Genomic DNA, 9,281 nt, shown 5'->3' on the forward strand with positions numbered 1-9,281 from the left:
AATATTTATTTTATTTATTTATAACTTTTTATATACCGAGGTTCAATTAACAACATTATCACTTCGGTTTACATTACAACCAGCAAAAAATAACAGAGACAAAGTCTTGTTTTACAATGAACAGGGTAGAAGTAACCTGGATTAAAACAATGAACAGGGTAGAAATAACCTGGATAAACATAAAATGGGTGAAGCAAGTATAGAGAATTGGGTCTGTATAACTTGGGCGAAAAGCAGGGAAATTAAATAGGGGAGGACTATGAAGGCCTCAAGTTGGATAGTGAACTCATGATGCGGATAAGAACCAAGGCTGAAGTGAGTAGTTATGGGAAGGCTTGAGCTCAGTTCCTTCGTTAAAGGACAATTTTCAAAGACATTAGCACAGAAGCAGGCAGTCTGAAACCCACCCTCCCTCAATATGCTGAAGTCTATGTGTATCCCACAATGTGTGTAGGTTTAGCCATGTTTAAAGGAGATGTTATGGGGGAGGGGGGGGGGGCACGTTGCTTAGGTCGGGCGAGATAGATTGCATTTTCAACTCTCTGTGCGTTATCTTCCATAGAGCGAACACCCACATGAAAAACAGGAGCAAAGTCCACATGTGCTCAGTACCATTGGCAAGTATGAAACTGAAACTACACATCTATTTTCTTTTCCAAAAAACTGGTGCAAAAGCTGCAGGTAAAAAGGACCCGGAGACCTTATCCAAATGTGGACTGATCGGAAATTCAATTTCAGGTAAAAAAAAAAACCACCCCAAAAAACAGTGTAAAATGAATGCAAAAAATGCACATAACTGTAGTGAACGAATTTCACACTGACCATACAGTGTGTGTTCTTCAAACAATATTTATATAGTGCGATCCAGCTAATCAGTGTGATATGTCATATCACATAGCTGCAAGGTGGCTGCTTCATGGATTTACAAAGTTTAGATTTAACTGGCTTCCTTATTATCACACAGTGAGATGGTGGCTGAACAGGGACTGGAAACCAAGGCTCCTTCTCTGATCACTAAGGTACCTTTACTCTGAAAAATTTGGAACTGAGCAAATAAACAATTTAAGGTAGATTTTAAAAGCCTGGTGTGTGGAAAATCTGGAGATTGTATACCAGTCGGGCACTCATGTGCCCACTGAATTTTAAAAGCCAGCCAGATGCACGCAAATCTCCCACTGCACTCATATCTCATTCAATTTCAAAAAGGGATGTGGTGTGGGCATGGGCATAAGCATTTTGGGGGCACAGCCAAGAGATGTGTGCGCAGATACTTACACACCCCAGCGGGTGACCAGGTCTAAATCTGTAAGTTTAATTCTGCTATGGAGGAGGTTTAAGTTGTAAAATCAAAACAAAAAAGCTGTCTTGGAGGGGTTTAATGGGTCTGAGGTAACTGGGGGGAGTGCAGGCTATTAAGCCAGGGGAGTCTGGAGGACCTAGCTCAATGCAGGATGAACTGGTTAAAATGGTCATGGCGTGGATGCACACTGGTTTTAAAATACCCTGCCGTATGTGGTAGAAACAGGATTTATGCACCTAGGCACATGCCCACTTAAAATTAGGTGCACATGTATGCACACCCAGGCTATTTTATAACACGCACCAATGTGTGCCCGCATGCCGCTTTGAAAGTTACCGTCCTCATGTATGCAAGCAGCTTTCTATGGGACAAAGTGGAATATCACCTCTGCCCCACAGCTGCATGGAAGTAAAAGCAATCGACAATGTAAGCAGCTGAAAAATTCTGCAGAACTGAGGCCCAAGCAACAAACATGTCTGTCTTTAGCTATATGTTATCCCCTGTCCCTAGAGGCTAGGATGAGGGGATGATGCTTGGAGGGTTGTCTCTACACCTGCCTTTCATATGTACTTCTTTTTAAAACCTTAGCAACTTTTCTGCCAGTACATCATCTCCTTTTAAACAATTTGTTAAGTCTTGTCTCTCATTTCCTGTGGATCAGGTCGGCTGCCTTTTGAAGTATTTATCGTTTTAATACATGCTGTAAAATGCCCCCTACACTCGCCACCCCAACATGGGATATTAAACTATTCGATTAATATTGCTCCTTTACTGCTCATCGGGGCTGTAAATTAATGGTATCCCTGGGCACAGCTTAGGAGCACTGAATGTGGTTACATTGTGCTTACACAGTATCCTATTAATGCTCTGTAAGCCCTTTCTGGTCTATAAAATGTTGCAAGGGAACAGCTACATGTTTACTAGCTGATTGTTCTCTCTTCTCATGGAACACCTGTTCCAGGACAACATAAGATGATTGATAAAACAGCCTCCACCAATGGCAGAGCTGCTATGACAATGTGGACAACATCATAAGCAGCGGGGCTACCTTTAAGATGAATCAAGACCTTCATACATCTGCCTCCTTCCCTGCCCCAAAAATATATAAAATGAGAAAACCTAAAAACATCACATTAAAGGAACCAGTAGATACCGTGAGGAGAGACATTTTGACACATTCTGCTTTAAGAACACTAGTCAATTATTTGTTTACAGGTTGATAGCGACCAATTAAAGCATCACACTGTTTCCTTTTGTATGGTGTTTATTAGTAAATTATTGCTTTTGCTGTTGCACAGTTTAATTAAAAAAGAGAATGGATTAAACATAGCAAAGTTCATGTCTGATGAGATATTTACTCTCGTCTGCTTTAGGGCAGTTGGCTAGGAGAAATAAGTGACCTGGGGTAGTAGAAAGCTCCAAGCCATCTGGCAAGATGTAGATAATTTTGATCTCATGCCAGGACGTCTATGGATTTGTAGTCCTGCTTTTCTTAGTAGAGAGGGAACTACATGCCAATAGATGCCAGAGGGCAAAAGCCTATCCACGTGACAGAGTCAGTGATCTTGCAGTGCCAGCACAGCAGCACAACCTCCAACTATTGATACAAACCCTGAGCCTCTTCCCACCCCAAACACATCAAATATAATATGCTGCTGTTTTGCAAAATATTTCTTAGAACCCTAAACAGCTCTGTTCAGACAAATGGTAATGGAACCCAGAAGATAGGGAGTTATACTCGACTCAGTGCTCACTAATGGGGATAATGTCTCTAATGTCTGGGTGGGTGCCCACCTCAGTACCAGTGATCATCAAAGGATATGGGTTGATATCACAAATAGGATATGGAGAAGTCACACAAAGATCCGAGTTTTGAATTTTAAAAATACAGACGTACCTTGAGGTAGAACTAGAAGACTGGGAGAAAATGAGAGACGTGGAACAAGAGTGGGACAAACTAAAAGAAGCAATTACAAAATCAACAAATCTATATGTTAGAAAAGTAAACAAAAGTAAGAGAAATAAGAAACCAATTTGGTTCTCAAAGCAGGATGCTAAAAAAATAAAACCAAAAAAACAATGTTTCAGAAATATAAAGAATCCCAAAAAGAGCAACATGAGGAACAAGATTTGGTGAAACTGAGGCAGACAAAGAAAGTAATCAAGAAAGCAAAAAGTCAGGTGGAAGAAAGGATAACCAAAGAGGTAAACCGAGGTGACAAAACATTTTTCAGATACATCAGAGAAAGGTCCAAAATGGTATAGTGAAATTGAAAGGTGCAAGGATCAATGTGTGGAGAGAGACGAAGAAATAGCAGAAATATTAAACAAATACTTCAGTTTAGTGTTCACTAAAGACGACGCTGGAGAAGGACTGTCGCTAGTTAGCAAGCCTGTGGATGGGGGAGGAGTAGACGAAACTCCGTTTACAGAAGAAAATGTATGGGAAGAGCTAAAAAAAATACTTAAAGTGGACAAAGCCATGGGGCCTGATGAGGTTCATCCCAGTATATTGAGGGAGCTCAGAGATGTGCTGGCAGGTCTGCGGCATGACCTGTTCAATAGATCCCTGGAAACAGGAGTGGTGCTGAGTGATTAGAGAACAGCGGTGATGGTCCCGCTTCACAAGAGTGGGAGCAGAGAGGAGGCTGATAGTACAGGCCGATTAGCCTCAACTCAGTGGTGGGAAAATTAATGGGGACTCTTGAAGGAAAGGATAGTGAACTATCTACAGGCAGGAAGATTGCTGGCCCTGAGGCAGCATGGATTCACCAGGGGAATGTCCTGTCAGACAAACCTGATTGATTTTATTGATTGGGTGACTAAAGAATTGGATCGAGGAAGAGCACTTGATGTGATCTACTTGGATTTCAGAAAAGCTTTTGATACGGGCCCGCTTAGAGGGCTTGCGTATAAAATGAGAAGCTTGGGAGTGAACGCAAGGTTGTGGCATGGATTACTAACTGGTTGACAGATAGAAGACAGCGTTTGATGGTAAATGGAACCTACTCAGAAGAGAGAATGGTGTTAAGCAGAGTGCCACAAGGATTGGTGTTGGGACCGGTCTTGTTCAATATCTTTGTAAGCGACATTGTGGAAGGGATAAAAGGTAAAGTTTGTCTATTTGCAGATGATACTAAGATCTGCAACAAAGTGGACACGCCAGAGGGAGTAGAGAGAATGAGACGTGATTTAAGAAAGCTTGAACGGTGGTCGAAGATATGGCAGCTGGGATTCAATGCCAAGAAGTGCAGAGTCATGTATCTGGAGTGTGGTAATCTGAAAGAGCTGTATGTGATGGGGGGGGGGGGGGGGGGGGGGGGGGGTGTTAAGGGCTGTTGTGCACGGAGCAAAAGAGGGACCTTGGGTGATAGTGTCTAGTGATCTGAAGACTGAGAAGCAATGTGACAAGTTGATAGCTAAAGCCAGAAGAATGCTGGGCTCATAGAGAGAGGAATAACCAGTAAGAAAAAGAGGTGATAATCCTCTTGTACAGGTCCTTGGTGAGGCCTCCCCTGGAATACTGTGTTCAGTTTTGGAGACTGTATCTCAAAAGGGACAGAGACAGGATGAAGGAGGTCCAGAGAAATGTGACAAAAATGGTGGGGGGGGGGGGGGGGGGGGTGTCTCCAAATGAATTATGAGGAGAGGTTGAAGGACCTAAATATGTACACCCTGGAGGAGAGGAGGTGCAGGGGAGATATGATACCTTCAGACATCTGAATGGTGTTATTGATGCACAATTGACAAACCTTCTACTTTGGAAAGAAGTCAGTAGAACCAGGAGTCATGTAATGAAACTCCAGGGAAGATGACTCAGAACCAACGTCAGGAAATATTTCTTCATGGATAGGGTGATCGATACCTGGAATGCCCTTCCAGAGGAGGTGGTGAAGAAAAAAAAACGGTGAAAGATTTCAAAGGGGCATGGGATAAACACTGTGGATCACTAAAGGCTCGAGGATGGAAATGAAGAAAAGAGTGCATGGGGATAACTTGCTGGTGTGGTGATTACTAACCTTAACCAATAAGCCTTCATAACGTTGATGCAACTCCATCATTGCTCTCTGTTTTAATGGCAGGGGGAAAAGAGGAAAAGGGGAATTAGATTCAGACAGCAACCAACAAGGACATTGAATTTTACGGTCTGGGAAAACAAGCATGAGGGTAACTTGCTGTTCCTACCCTTAACCAATAAGCCATGATACTTTGGATGCAGCTCCAACATTGACCTCTGCTTCAACAGCAAGAGGTAACGGAGAATTGGACTCAGACAGCAACCAACAAGGTCCTGACTTTGATGGTTTGGGAAACTAAGTATGGGGGTGACCTGAATGGCATGGCAGATACTACCATTATGGGTTATGGGGGTGACCTGTTTCTATGGAACCCATATGGTATTAGACCTATGGTAATGCATTTTGGATGTGGGTTTGGCCCTGGGAAAGCCATGTATTGAACTGCAGGTACAATATTGTAAATCTCCCATATCAAAACAGCCCTAATTGCCAGCACTTAAACAGTAAATGTCCTACTTATGAAAAGGCAACACTGTAAATATTACACCAGGTCCTAAAACACCAATATACCTCCTGTTAGGAAAACAAAACAAGCCAGGCTGCTATAGATCCCTACATAGAAAATACACGCTAGCAGAATACCTCATTTCTGGCAGATGTATAGAACATAGACAGACCCTCACTAAATACAAAATAAAGAAACCATAAATTATAGATAGAAATATGCAGACAAAGATTGAACTGGAAACTGCAAAAAGCCAGAGTCTATATGCAGTGCAACAAGGGATTAACAGAAACATCACCATTCCTCATAAAATAACAGTAAAATAAAGAAATATAAAACATCATTCATAATAGTAAAACCATTCTAATAAAAAGAAATACTTGGGTTGCTAATGGTATTAGGGATATAGAAGAAATCATATGTCTCTAATTCCCTGCGTACTGTTACAAATTTTCTTCAATAAAAATTGTTTCTACCAAAAAAAAAAAAAAAAAAGAATATTTCAAAACAGCTGAAAAATAGAACAGCATCCAATAATTAAAAACTCATATAAACTTTTCCATATGGCAATAAAATATTTCAAAACAGCAGATACATTAAATAATACTCAATAATTATAACTAACAGGGATTAATAAATCCCCCGCTTTCCTTACCTGGGAACTTTTTATTTCCAGATGCTCTAAGATTGTTGCGGGGGGAGCTTGTTCGCTTTCTCATTTTCAATCATACACACACATACCCATTCACTCTCACATGCTCAGTCATGCGCGCGCACACACACAAATGCTCATTCTCACATGCTCACATACACACACATGCTCCTGTGCTGTCTCTCTCTCATACACACATGCTCATTTGCTCTCTCTCACACATCTCAATCACAAAGGCACATACATGGTCCTTTGCTTTCTCTCTCTCACACACACACACACACACACACACACTCCTTCTTTCTCTTTGCAGGCATGCTTCTTCTGACTGCAGGGGCAGAATGGGAGGCCTGGGGGGGGGGGGGTTCGGTTCACAGGCCATGCTCTTCTTAAATGCGGGGGAGATGGACAGCGGCGGACTCACGATGTCAGACTTGCCCGGGTATTCGCTGCCCAGGCCAGCCCAGGACACGTCATTTGGTCTGCCGAGTGCGACTCTGTCACGCCCACGCACAGCAGATCACGTGACCGGAGCGATCGTCCCACCGGGGGATGCCCGATCCCCCAATAGGCCAATCCACCCCTGGAGATGGAGGAGATCCATATTACTTCATGGGCTGGCTCATCTGACTTCCAGGGGTCAGAGGTGGATGCTGCTTTTGTTGCTCTGTGGGCTGTGCTCATTCTGACTGCTGAGGTGGGGTGGGAAGCCAATGCAGCTCCAAGGGCAGTACTCCTTCAGGCTGCAGAGGTGGAGTGAGAGGCTGATGCTCTTCCTAAATGCTGCTTAGCAAGGTGGGCTCCTGACTCCGGGGATGGGAGGCCGATGCTGCTGCTTGCAGCTCCGCAGGCCATCTACTCCTGACTGCACATGGGAGGGGGTAGCATTGTTGATTTTTTTTTATCTCGATTTGGGGGCCGCCACCATATCGGCCATAAGTTAGCTATGGCTCTGGGCAATTGGTCTTTATCTGCTATCGTTTATGCAAGTTACTGTGTATTTCTAATCATCTAATTGCATATATTTACAAAAAGCTTCAGATCGTTCTTAAGCGCTATGATCTTTGCTTTTCCTCCTTCTCCCAAAGTTGGACCAAACCATGAGCAAGACGGATGAACATGTATATTACAATGTTCAACAAATACAAGGCAGTACTTTTTGACTACATGCAGCTCAACACTGCACTAGATTGACCCAAGACCTTTTGGCTAACAAATGGCTGATGGGAAAAGGAAGAATACAACTCTTTGAGAAATACCAGCTTTTAGCACTGTACACTACAGATCCACTGTAGGTTGCTTCTTCAAACCCTTTCCATATGGAAACCACACATCCTGGACACCTGCTAAATGCCATAGGTCAATGGCTTGGCATCTACTATTGCACAAGGCTAGTACATAGAGCAATCTGACTTCTTTTCCATGTATTCAAACTCCAACCCCTGTACGCCTTCATGATGCATCTGCTAAGATCCTTGAGGACACCAATGTGTCAGGGGAAGCAAAACATGGAGCTACTGGGCCTTTTTCTCATCCAGCATTATAGTAACACAGTAACATCAGAACTTGAATAAGTTGCCTCCAGTCTGAAATCAAAACTTGCCTTTATTTGGACCTTTACCTAATCTCTCTGAAGCTGTGAACACAAATCAAATAAAGCTGCCTTCGTGCCTGCCTTAAAGATTTCCAAGCAACCACTGTGTCTTTTTCAGACAGAACAAGTCAAATGGAAACACTGGAATGAAGCAGAGGCAGGCTGTACCTTCTTCAGAGCAATTAAACTTATTCAATATAATGTTTTTCTTAAACTTTTTTCAAGGAGGACAGTTTGCCTTATAATCCAGAATTGCTTGGGACCACTCATCTGGCATACTGACCGTTGATCTGACGGCTCTGTGTGACAATTATGCTACTGTGTAAGAAGCAATTACTATAGGCAATTCCCGTGCCAGTACCCACTCAGTTCTCTTGCTTTTCAGAACTGTACCTGTCAAGCTTCTAGGGCTTTCCTGGCATATAAATGGTTTTGCAAGTGCCTGGGGAGAATTAAGTTTCAAAAGGAGCCATCATCTGCTTTTTCCTATTGCAATGCAATTAACAAAATTATGTGACATTCAAAAGTACAAATCTGAAATAAGAAAAAGCATAAAAAATATACAGACAGCCCACTGTTCATCTAAGCATAGGATCATAGACTGACAGGGAATGCATTAGTTTCCACATGCCTTTGAGGGTTGTAAGCATAAGTATTAGAAAGCTTGAGTTAAAAAAAACAGACAATCTTGGTCTTAAAAATATTAGAAGCCGTTTCTCAAGATTGTCTGCATTGGGATACAGTCTGTGGATACTTTTCACCTGTGGATTTTGCAACAGTTTTCACTTTTACTTTGAAACTTGATGTGGGCAAAAACATACCTGCAGACTTGGCACCTACTTTCTGTGTGGGCAGTATTTTCATGGGGAAAAATGAAATGAATGCACTTTATATATAAAAAAAAACCACACTGGGTCAGACCAAAGGTCCATCAAACTCAGTATCCTGTCTCTGGCAGCAGTCAAACCATGATCCCAAAGAATAGATCCAATCCGTCTTCCTCATAACCAGGGATATGTTATTTTCCCCTCCAGGAACATCTCTCCTCAATGCAACTAAATGTATGTGTGTGTCAATCACTATTTATCCATGTAAGTGGCATTTTTATGATGGCAGCATCCTTCCAACACAGAGACACACACACACACACACACACACACACACACACACATCGAAACACTTGAGAAAGTCATGAAGCAAAGAAATTCTCA

The 9,281-nt window shown here is 42.4% G+C and overlaps 1 long non-coding RNA gene across 1 annotated transcript; it reads left to right on the forward strand.

The window, feature by feature from the left end:
* The first annotated feature begins 635 nt into the window (after positions 1-635).
* LOC115073806 lies at positions 636-8,975 on the forward strand. Its single transcript, XR_003852105.1, has 3 exons — positions 636-738; positions 965-1,019; positions 7,565-8,975. It is a non-coding gene; the product is annotated as an uncharacterized LOC115073806 (long non-coding RNA).
* The last annotated feature ends 306 nt before the right edge of the window (positions 8,976-9,281 follow it).

The sequence above is a fragment of the Rhinatrema bivittatum genome, chromosome 12 (genome assembly GCF_901001135.1).
Source record: "Rhinatrema bivittatum chromosome 12, aRhiBiv1.1, whole genome shotgun sequence".
In the NCBI taxonomy this organism is placed as follows: domain Eukaryota; kingdom Metazoa; phylum Chordata; class Amphibia; order Gymnophiona; family Rhinatrematidae; genus Rhinatrema; species Rhinatrema bivittatum.